The sequence below is a fragment of the Oncorhynchus kisutch genome, linkage group LG10, assembly GCF_002021735.2.
Source record: "Oncorhynchus kisutch isolate 150728-3 linkage group LG10, Okis_V2, whole genome shotgun sequence".
Taxonomy (NCBI): domain Eukaryota; kingdom Metazoa; phylum Chordata; class Actinopteri; order Salmoniformes; family Salmonidae; genus Oncorhynchus; species Oncorhynchus kisutch.
Genome location: NC_034183.2, coordinates 66,309,834 through 66,322,384, shown reverse-complemented (window position 1 = coordinate 66,322,384; position 12,551 = coordinate 66,309,834).

Here is a 12,551-nt window from a genome sequence, read left to right as displayed (position 1 = left end):
CTTTCTCTCTATATGCCTCCCATTCATTTCTTCCCTGTCTCTCTGTCTTTCTCTCTATATGCCTCCCATTCACTTCTTCCCTGTCTCTCTGTCTTTCTCTCTATATGCCTCCCATTCACTTCTTCCGTCTCTCTGTCGTTCTCTCTATATGCCTCCCATTCACTTCTTCCCTGTCTCTCCATCGTTCTCTCTATATGCCTCCCATTCACTTCTTCCCTGTCTCTCCGTCTTTCTCTCTATATGCCTCCCATTCACTTCTTCCCTGTCTCTCTGTCGTTCTCTCTATATGCCTCCCATTCACTTCTTCCCTGTCTCTCTGTCTTTCTCTCTATATGCCTCCCATTCACTTCTTCCCTGTCTCTCCATCTTTCTCTCTATATGCCTCCCATTCACTTCTTCTCTGTCTCTCCATCGTTCTCTCTATATGCCTCCCATTCACTTCTTCTCTGTCTCTCTGTCTTTCTCTCTATATGCCTCCCATTCACTTCTTCCCTGTCTCTCTGTCTTTCTCTCTATATGCCTCCCATTCACTTCTTCTCTGTCTCTCCATCTTTCTCTCTATATGCCTCCCATTCACTTCTTCTCTGTCTCTCCATCCTTCTCTCTATATGCCTCCCATTCACTTCTTCTCTGTCTTTCCATCTTTCTCTCTAAATGCCTCCCATTCACTTCTTCCCTGTCTCTCTGTCTTTCTCTCTATATGCCTCCCATTCACTTCTTCCCTGTCTCTCTGTCTTTCTCTCTATATGCCTCCCATTCACTTCTTCCCTGTCTCTCTGTCTTTCTCTCTATATGCCTCCCATTCACTTCTTCTGTCTCTCTGTCTTTCTCTCTATATGCCTCCCATTCACTTCTTCCCGTCTCTCTGTCTTCTCTCTATGATGGCCGTCCCATTCACTTCTTCCCTGTCCTCTGTCTTTCTCTCTATATGCCTCCCATTCACTTCTCTTCCCTGTCTCTCTGTCTTTCTCTCTATATGCCTCCCATTCACTTCTTCCCTGTCTCTCTGTCTTTCTCTCTATATGCCTCCCATTCACTTCTTCCCTGTCTCTCTGTCTTTCTCTCTATACGCCTCCCATTCACTTCTTCCCTGTCTCTCTGTCTTTCTCTCTATATGCCTCCCATTCACTTCTTCCCTGTCTCTCTGTCTTCTCTCTATATGCCTCCCATTCACTTCTTCCCTGTCTCTCTGTCTTTCTCTCTATATGCCTCCCATTCACTTCTTCCCTGTCTCTCTGTCTTTCTCTCTAGATGCCTCCCATTCACTTCTTCCCTGTCTCTCTGTCTTTCTCTCTATATGCCTCCCATTCAGTTCTTCCCTGTCTCTCCATCTTTCTCTCTATATGCCTCCCATTCACTTCTTCCCTGTCTCTCTGTCTTTCTCTCTATATGCCTCCCATTCACTCTTCCCTGTCTCTCTGTCTTTCTCTCTATATGCCTCCCATTCACTTCTTCCCTGTCTCTGTCTTTCTCTCTATATGCCTCCCATTCACTTCTTCCCTGTCTCTCTGTCTTTCTCTCTATATGCCTCCCATTCACTTCTTCCCTGTCTCTCCATCGTTCTCTCTATATGCCTCCCATTCACTTCTTCCCTGTCTCTCTGTCTTTCTCTCTATATGCCTCCCATTCACTTCTTCCCTGTCCCTCTGTCTTTCTCTCTATATGCCTCCCATTCACTTCTTCCCTGTCTCTCTGTCTTTCTCTCTATATGCCTCCCATTCACTTCTTCCCTGTCTCTCTGTCTTTCTCTCTATATGCCTCCCATTCACTTCTTCCCTGTCTCTCTGTCTTTCTCTCTATATGCCTCCCATTCACTTCTTCCCTGTCTCTCTGTCTTTCTCTCTATATGCCTCCCATTCACTTCTTCCCTGTCTCTCTGTCTTTCTCTCTATATGCCTCCCATTCACTTCTTCCCTGTCTCTCTGTCTTTCTCTCTATATTCCTCCCATTCACTTCTTCCCTGTCTCTCTGTCTTTCTCTCTATATGCCTCCCATTCACTTCTTCCCTGTCTCTCTGTCTTTCTCTCTATATGCCTCCCATTCACTTCTTCCCTGTCTCTCTGTCTTTCTCTCTATATGCCTCCCATTCACTTCTTCCCTGTCTCTCTGTCGTTCTCTCTATATGCCTCCCATTCACTTCTTCCCTGTCTCTCCATCGTTCTCTCTATATGCCTCCCATTCACTTCTTCCCTGTCTCTCTGTCTTTCTCTCTATATGCCTCCCATTCACTTCTTCCCTGTCTCTCTGTCGTTCTCTCTATATGCCTCCCATTCACTTCTTCCCTGTCTCTCTGTCTTTCTCTCTATATGCCTCCCATTCACTTCTTCCCTGTCTCTCCATCGTTCTCTCTATATGCCTCCCATTCACTTCTTCCCTGTCTCTCTGTCTTTCTCTCTATATGCCTCCCATTCACTTCTTCCCTGTCCCTCTGTCTTTCTCTCTATATGCCTCCCATTCACTTCTTCCCTGTCTCTCTGTCTTTCTCTCTATATGCCTCCCATTCACTTCTTCCCTGTCTCTCTGTCTTTCTCTCTATATGCCTCCCATTCACTTCTTCCCTGTCTCTCTGTCTTTCTCTCTATATGCCTCCCATTCACTTCTTCCCTGTCTCTCTGTCTTTCTCTCTATATGCCTCCCATTCACTTCTTCCCTGTCTCTCTGTCTTTCTCTCTATATGCCTCCCATTCACTTCTTCCCTGTCTCTCTGTCTTTCTCTCTATATGCCTCCCATTCACTTCTTCCCTGTCTCTCTGTCTTTCTCTCTATATGCCTCCCATTCACTTCTTCCCTGTCTCTCTGTCTTTCTCTCTATATGCCTCCCATTCACTTCTTCCCTGTCTCTCTGTCTTTCTCTCTATATGCCTCCCATTCACTTCTTCCCTGTCTCTCTGTCTTTCTCTCTATATGCCTCCCATTCACTTCTTCCGTCTCTCTGTCGTTCTCTCTATATGCCTCCCATTCACTTCTTCCCTGTCTCTCCATCGTTCTCTCTATATGCCTCCCATTCACTTCTTCCCTGTCTCTCTGTCTTTCTCTCTATATGCCTCCCATTCACTTCTTCCCTGTCTCTCTGTCGTTCTCTCTATATGCCTCCCATTCACTTCTTCCCTGTCTCTCTGTCTTTCTCTCTATATGCCTCCCATTCACTTCTTCCCTGTCTCTCCATCTTTCTCTCTATATGCCTCCCATTCACTTCTTCTCTGTCTCTCCATCGTTCTCTCTATATGCCTCCCATTCACTTCTTCTCTGTCTCTCTGTCTTTCTCTCTATATGCCTCCCATTCACTTCTTCCCTGTCTCTCTGTCTTTCTCTCTATATGCCTCCCATTCACTTCTTCTCTGTCTCTCCATCTTTCTCTCTATATGCCTCCCATTCACTTCTTCTCTGTCTCTCCATCTTTCTCTCTATATGCCTCCCATTCACTTCTTCTCTGTCTTTCCATCTTTCTCTCTATATGCCTCCCATTCACTTCTTCCCTGTCTCTCTGTCTTTCTCTCTATATGCCTCCCATTCACTTCTTCCCTGTCTCTCTGTCTTTCTCTCTATATGCCTCCCATTCACTTCTTCCCTGTCTCTCTGTCTTTCTCTCTATATGCCTCCCATTCACTTCTTCTGTCTCTCTGTCTTTCTCTCTATATGCCTCCCATTCACTTCTTCCCTGTCTCTCTGTCTTTCTCTCTATATGCCTCCCATTCACTTCTTCCCTGTCTCTCTGTCTTTCTCTCTATATGCCCTCCCATTCACTTCTTCCCTGTCTCTCTGTCTTTCTCTCTATATGCCTCCCATTCACTTCTTCCCTGTCTCTCTGTCTTTCTCTCTATACGCCTCCCATTCACTTCTTCCCTGTCTCTCTGTCTTTCTCTCTATATGCCTCCCATTCACTTCTTCCCTGTCTCTCTGTCTTTCTCTCTATATGCCTCCCATTCACTTCTTCCCTGTCTCTCTGTCTTTCTCTCTATATGCCTCCCATTCACTTCTTCCCTGTCTCTCTGTCTTTCTCTCTAGATGTCTCCCATTCACTTCTTCCCTGTCTCTCTGTCTTTCTCTCTATATGCCTCCCATTCACTTCTTCCCTGTCTCTCCATCTTTCTCTCTATATGCCTCCCATTCACTTCTTCCCTGTCTCTCTGTCTTTCTCTCTATATGCCTCCCATTCACTTCTTCCCTGTCTCTCTGTCTTTCTCTCTATATGCCTCCCATTCACTTCTTCCCTGTCTCTGTCTTTCTCTCTATATGCCTCCCATTCACTTCTTCCCTGTCTCTCTGTCTTTCTCTCTATATGCCTCCCATTCACTTCTTCCCTGTCTCTCCATCGTTCTCTCTATATGCCTCCCATTCACTTCTTCCCTGTCTCTCTGTCTTTCTCTCTATATGCCTCCCATTCACTTCTTCCCTGTCCCTCTGTCTTTCTCTCTATATGCCTCCCATTCACTTCTTCCCTGTCTCTCTGTCTTTCTCTCTATATGCCTCCCATTCACTTCTTCCCTGTCTCTCTGTCTTTCTCTCTATATGCCTCCCATTCACTTCTTCCCTGTCTCTCTGTCTTTCTCTCTATATGCCTCCCATTCACTTCTTCCCTGTCTCTCTGTCTTTCTCTCTATATGCCTCCCATTCACTTCTTCCCTGTCTCTCTGTCTTTCTCTCTATATGCCTCCCATTCACTTCTTCCCTGTCTCTCTGTCTTTCTCTCTATATTCCTCCCATTCACTTCTTCCCTGTCTCTCTGTCTTTCTCTCTATATGCCTCCCATTCACTTCTTCCCTGTCTCTCTGTCTTTCTCTCTATATGCCTCCCATTCACTTCTTCCCTGTCTCTCTGTCTTTCTCTCTATATGCCTCCCATTCACTTCTTCCCTGTCTCTCTGTCGTTCTCTCTATATGCCTCCCATTCACTTCTTCCCTGTCTCTCCATCGTTCTCTCTATATGCCTCCCATTCACTTCTTCCCTGTCTCTCCGTCTTTCTCTCTATATGCCTCCCATTCACTTCTTCCCTGTCTCTCTGTCGTTCTCTCTATATGCCTCCCATTCACTTCTTCCCTGTCTCTCTGTCTTTCTCTCTATATGCCTCCCATTCACTTCTTCCCTGTCTCTCCGTCGTTCTCTCTATATGCCTCCCATTCACTTCTTCCCTGTCTCTCCGTCTTTCTCTCTATATGCCTCCCATTCACTTCTTCCCTGTCCCTCTGTCTTTCTCTCTATATGCCTCCCATTCACTTCTTCCCTGTCTCTCTGTCTTTCTCTCTATATGCCTCCCATTCACTTCTTCCCTGTCTCTCTGTCTTTCTCTCTATATGCCTCCCATTCACTTCTTCCCTGTCTCTCTGTCTTTCTCTCTATATGCCTCCCATTCACTTCTTCCCTGTCTCTCTGTCTTTCTCTCTATATGCCTCCCATTCACTTCTTCCCTGTCTCTCTGTCTTTCTCTCTATATGCCTCCCATTCACTTCTTCCCTGTCTCTCTGTCTTTCTCTCTATATGCCTCCCATTCACTTCTTCCCTGTCTCTCTGTCTTTCTCTCTATATGCCTCCCATTCACTTCTTCCCTGTCTCTCTGTCTTTCTCTCTATATGCCTCCCATTCACTTCTTCCCTGTCTCTCTGTCGTTCTCTCTATATGCCTCCCATTCACTTCTTCCCTGTCTCTCCATCGTTCTCTCTATATGCCTCCCATTCACTTCTTCCCTGTCTCTCTGTCTTTCTCTCTATATGCCTCCCATTCACTTCTTCCCTGTCTCTCTGTCGTTCTCTCTATATGCCTCCCATTCACTTCTTCCCTGTCTCTCTGTCTTTCTCTCTATATGCCTCCCATTCACTTCTTCCCTGTCTCTCCATCGTTCTCTCTATATGCCTCCCATTCACTTCTTCCCTGTCTCTCTGTCTTTCTCTCTATATGCCTCCCATTCACTTCTTCCCTGTCTCTCTGTCGTTCTCTCTATATGCCTCCCATTCACTTCTTCCCTGTCTCTCTGTCTTTCTCTCTATATGCCTCCCATTCACTTCTTCCCTGTCTCTCTGTCTTTCTCTCTATATGCCTCCCATTCACTTCTTCCCTGTCTCTCTGTCTTTCTCTCTATATGCCTCCCATTCACTTCTTCCCTGTCTCTCTGTCTTTCTCTCTATATGCCTCCCATTCACTTCTTCCCTGTCTCTCTGTCTTTCTCTCTATATGCCTCCCATTCACTTCTTCCCTGTCTCTCTGTCGTTCTCTCTATATGCCTCCCATTCACTTCTTCCCTGTCTCTCCATCGTTCTCTCTATATGCCTCCCATTCACTTCTTCCCTGTCTCTCTGTCTTTCTCTCTATATGCCTCCCATTCACTTCTTCCCTGTCTCTCTGTCGTTCTCTCTATATGCCTCCCATTCACTTCTTCCCTGTCTCTCTGTCTTTCTCTCTATATGCCTCCCATTCACTTCTTCCCTGTCTCTCCATCGTTCTCTCTATATGCCTCCCATTCACTTCTTCCCTGTCTCTCTGTCTTTCTCTCTATATGCCTCCCATTCACTTCTTCTCTGTCTCTCTGTCTTTCTCTCTATATGCCTCCCATTCACTTCTTCCCTGTCTCTCTGTCTTTCTCTCTATATGCCTCCCATTCACTTCTTCCCTGTCTCTCTGTCTTTCTCTCTATATGCCTCCCATTCACTTCTTCCCTGTCTCTCCATCGTTCTCTCTATATGCCTCCCATTCACTTCTTCCCTGTCTCTCTGTCTTTCGCTCTATATGCCTCCCATTCACTTCTTCCCTGTCTCTCTGTCTTTCTCTCTATATGCCTCCCATTCACTTCTTCCCTGTCTCTCTGTCTTTCTCTCTATATGCCTCCCATTCACTTCTTCCCTGTCTCTCTGTCTTTCTCTCTATATGCCTCCCATTCACTTCTTCCCTGTCTCTCTGTCTTTCTCTCTATATGCCTCCCATTCACTTCTTCCCTGTCTCTCTGTCGTTCTCTCTATATGCCTCCCATTCACTTCTTCCCTGTCTCTCCATCGTTCTCTCTATATGCCTCCCATTCACTTCTTCCCTGTCTCTCTGTCTTTCTCTCTATATGCCTCCCATTCACTTCTTCCCTGTCTCTCTGTCGTTCTCTCTATATGCCTCCCATTCACTTCTTCCCTGTCTCTCTGTCTTTCTCTCTATATGCCTCCCATTCACTTCTTCCCTGTCTCTCCATCGTTCTCTCTATATGCCTCCCATTCACTTCTTCCCTGTCTCTCTGTCTTTCTCTCTATATGCCTCCCATTCACTTCTTCTCTGTCTCTCTGTCTTTCTCTCTATATGCCTCCCATTCACTTCTTCCCTGTCTCTCTGTCTTTCTCTCTATATGCCTCCCATTCACTTCTTCCCTGTCTCTCTGTCTTTCTCTCTATATGCCTCCCATTCACTTCTTCCCTGTCTCTCCATCGTTCTCTCTATATGCCTCCCATTCACTTCTTCCCTGTCTCTCTGTCTTTCTCTCTATATGCCTCCCATTCACTTCTTCCCTGTCTCTCTGTCTTTCTCTCTATATGCCTCCCATTCACTTCTTCCCTGTCTCTCTGTCTTTCTCTCTATATGCCTCCCATTCACTTCTTCCCTGTCTCTCTGTCTTTCTCTCTATATGCCTCCCATTCACTTCTTCCCTGTCTCTCTGTCTTTCTCTCTATATGCCTCTGGCTCATAGTAACAGCTCTATCTGGACTATAGATTTCACAGAACAAGAAAAAACTAAACATGTCTGAAATTAAAGGAGTAATTCCACAGAGCACTGGGTTGGACTGTCAGTATGAATGGAAGTAATCCACTCCTAGACAATAACAGAAGAAAAAAAATGACAAGCTTTCAAAATCTTCTGTCCTCCTGTTGTGACTCAATTAACCCACCGTGGCCCACTTACCCAACATTAACTTTCTATGAGACTCAATTAACCCACCGTGGCCCACTTACCCAACATTAACTTTCTATGAGACTCAATTAACCCACCGTGGCCCACTTACCCAACATTAACTTTCTATGAGACTCAATTAACCCACCGTGGCCCACTTACCCAACATTAACTTTCTATGAGACTCAATTAACCCACCGTGGCCCACTTACCCAACATTAACTTTCTATGAGACTCAATTAACCCACCGTGGTCCACTTACCCAACATGAACTTTCTATTAGACTCAATTAACCCACCGTGGTCCACTTACCCAACATTAACTTTCTATGAGACTCAATTAACCCACCGTGGCCCACTTACCCAACATTAACTTTCTATGAGACTCAATTAACCCACCGTGGCCCACTTACCCAACATTAACTTTCTATGAGACTCAATTAACCCACCGTGGCCCACTTACCCAACATTAACTTTCTATGAGACTCAATTAACCCACCGTGGCCCACTTACCCAACATTAACTTTCTATGAGACTCAATTAACCCACCGTGGTCCACTTACCCAACATTAACTTTCTATGAGACTCAATTAACCCACCGTGGCCCACTTACCCAACATTAACTTTCTATTAGACTCAATTAACCCACCGTGGTCCACTTACCCAACATTAACTTTCTAAGAGACTCAATTAACCCACCGTGGCCCACTTACCCAACATTAACTTTCTATTAGACTCAATTAACCCACCGTGGTCCACTTACCCAACATGAACATTTTATTAGACTCAATTAACCCACCGTGGCCCACTTACCCAACATGAACTTTTTATTAGACTCAATTAACCCACCGTGGTCCACTTACCCAACATGAACTTTTTATTAGACTCAATTAACCCACTGTGGCCCACTTACCCAACATGAACTTTTTATTAGACTCAATTAACCCACCGTGGTCCACTTACCCAACATTAACTTTCTATTAGACTCAATTAACCCACCGTGGTCCACTTACCCAACATTAACTTTCTATTAGACTCAATTAACCCACCGTGGCCCACTTACCCAACATTAACTTTCTATTAGACTCAATTAACACACCGTGGCCCACTTACCCAACATTAACTTTCTATTAGACTCAATTAACCCACTGTGGCCCACTTACCCAACATTAACTCTCTATTAGACTCAATTAACCCACTGTGGCCCACTTACCCAACATTAATTCCGTATTAGACTCAATTAACCCACTGTGGCCCACTTACCCAACATTAACTCTCTATTAGACTCAATTAACCCACCGTGGCCCACTTACCCAACATTAACTCTCTATTAGACTCAATTAACCCACTGTGGCCCACTTACCCAACATTAACTCTCTATTAGACTCAATTAACCCACTGTGGCCCACTTACCCAACATGAACTTTCTATTAGACTCAATTAACCCACTGTGGCCCACTTACCCAACATGAACTTTCTATTAGACTCAATTAACCCACTGTGGCCCACTTACCCAACATTAACTCTCTATTAGACTCAATTAACCCACTGTGGCCCACTTACCCAACATGAACTTTCTATTAGACTCAATTAACCCACTGTGGCCCACTTACCCAACATGAACTTTCTATTAGACTCAATTAACCCACTGTGGCCCACTTACCCAACATTAACTTTCTATTAGACTCAATTAACCCACTGTGGCCCACTTACCCAACATTAACTTTCTATTAGATTTGCAGGCAGAGCCAGGGGGAGACAGGGGGCTGATACTCAACATGGGACAGCTTCGGGAAAAATAGACCTCTGGGGAAACACAAAGAAAACACACATAAGCACTCAATGCACAGACACAATCTTTCACAAACCACAAAGAAAGACGGAAGGCTGTGAGCGCAGGGACCAACGGTGGTTATGGGAAAGTGAAAGCGAGAGTAGAGGCGGAACCACGGCTGGTGGGTTCTCTTCCCCTTGCTCTCTCAGAGGAAGAGAGGAGGAAATGAAACATAAATAAAGGAGGGATCTATCAGGATTAATGGAGCCTGAGCCTCAACAGAGCTGGAGATTTAGACCTCCTTCCATCCTCTTTCCTTTATCCCTACAAATCCACTTCTCCACTCTTCTTTCCCCCCTTTTACCAGTGGTGGAAAACAAACTCAAAAGTCATACTTGAGTCAAAGTAAAGATACCTTAATTGAAAATGACTCAAGTAAAAGTGAAAGTCACCCAGTAAAAATGACTTGAGTAAAAGTCTAAGAGTACTTGGTTTTAAATATACTTAAGTATCAAAAGTAAATGGAATTATAATTTCTAATTCCTCATATTATTCTAGTTTTTTTTAAATTTACAGATAGCCAGGGGCACACTACAACACTCTGAAATTAATTTGCAAACAAAGCATTTGTGTTTAGTGAGTCCGCCAGATCAGCGGCAGTAGGGATGACCAGGGATGTTCTCTTGATAAGTGGACCATTTTCCTGTAAAGTACTTTTGGGTGTCAGGGAAAATGTATGGAGTAAAAAGTACATTATTTTCTTCAGGAATGTAGTGAAGTAAAAGTAAAAGTTGTCAAAAATAAATAGTAAAGTTACCCCCCAAAAAATGTCTTAAGTAGTAGTTTAAAGTACTTTTACACTCTTATCCAGAACAACTAGGGTAAAATGCCTTGCTCAAGATTACATTGACAGATTTTTCATCTAGGCTCAAGGAATTGATCCAGCAACCTTTTGGTAACTGACCCAACGCTCCTAACCGCTAGGCTACCTGCCCCCCTTGCCCTTGTTGACTTTCAAGTCAGCCACACGTGGAATACCACGGGGCAGGATGAACTATTGAGTTATAACAGAACAACGCAATGTCAGTGAAAAGTGGATCCTATAGTTGTGAAATCCCAGGAGATTGTCAGAGACTTGAAGTGAGAGAGAGAGAGAGAGAGAGAGAGAGAGAGAGAAAGAGAGAGAGAGAGAGAGAGAGAGAGAGAGATAGGGAGAGAGAGAGAGAGAGAGAGAGAGAGATAGGGAGAGAGAGAGAGATTCAGGTGTAACTCTGCTACTGCTGCTGATGACAACCAAACCACCTTCCTCTCTACTGCTGCTGATGACAACCAGACCACCTTCCCCTCTACTGCTGCTGATGACAACCAGACCACCTTCCCCTCTACTGCTGCTGATGACAACCAGACCACCTTCCCCTCTACTGCTGCTGATGACAACCAGACCACCTTCCCCTCTACTGCTGCTGATGACAACCAGACCACCTTCCCCTCTACTGCTGCTGATGACAACCAGACCACCTTCCCCTCTACTGCTGCTGATGACAACCAGACCACCTTCCCCTCTACTGCTGCTGATGACAACCAGACCACCTTCCCCTCTACTGCTGCTGATGACAACCAGACCACCTTCCCCTCTACTGCTGCTGATGACAACCAGACCACCTTCCCCTCTACTGCTGCTGATGACAACCAGACCACCTTCCCCTCTACTGCTGCTGATGACAACCAGACCACCTTCCCCTCTACTGCTGCTGATGACAACCAGACCACCTTCCCCTCTACTGCTGCTGATGACAACCAGACCACCTTCCCCTCTACTGCTGCTGATGACAACCAGACCACCTTCCCCTCTACTGCTGCTGATGACAACCAGACCACCTTCCCCTCTACTGCTGCTGATGACAACCAGACCACCTTCCCCTCTACTGCTGTTGATGACAACCTGACCACCTTCCCCTCTACTGCTGCTGATGACAACCCGACCACCTTCCCCTCTACTGCTGCTGATGACAACCAGACCACCTTCCCCTCTACTGCTGCTGATGACAACCAGACCACCTTCCCCTCTACTGACATTATATTTTGTTTCTCCTCAGCATTTTCCTTTCACAAAATTTTTTACTTGTAGATTACAGGTGAAACAGACTCTCTGATGAGGGAAGCACTTAGCTGGAAGACTTGGCAGAGACTGTTGAAGTTTGATTCATCCCAACCAACCACCCAAGGCCCAGCCAAAAATAAAAACTCCCCTATTATTTCAGATGATGTGTTTCTAACAGCAGGAGATACTATTAGACAGAATATACACAGACATGTTGGGGCGGCAGGTAGCCTAGTGGTTAGAGTGTCGGACTAGTAACCGTAAAGGTTGCAAGATCGAATCCCCAAGCCGACAAGGTGAAACTCTGTCGCTCTGAACAAAGCAGTTAACCCACTGTTCCTAGGCCATCATTGAAAATAAGAATTTGTACTTAACTGACTTGCCAAGTTAAATAAAAATGTTACCTTGTAACATATTAAATGATCCCATGTCAGATGCACCTACATACATACAAGTAACTGCCATAATAAAGGGAACACCAACATAAAGTGTCTTAATAAGGTGTTGGGCCACAATGAGCCACCAGAACAGCTTCAATGTGCCTTGACATAGATTCTACAAGTGTCTGGAACTCTAATGTAGGGATGCAACATTATTCTTCCACAAGCAATTCGATCATTTGCTGTTCTATTGATGGTGTTGGAAAACACTGTCTCAGGTACCGTTCCAGAATCTCCCATAAGTGTTCAATTGGGTTGAGATCTGGTGACAGATGGCCATGGCATGTGGTTTTCATGCTCATCAAATCATTCAGTGAGTACCCCCTGTATATAGCCCCGGTATTGTTATTTTCTGCTGCTCTTGAATTATTTGTTATTCTTA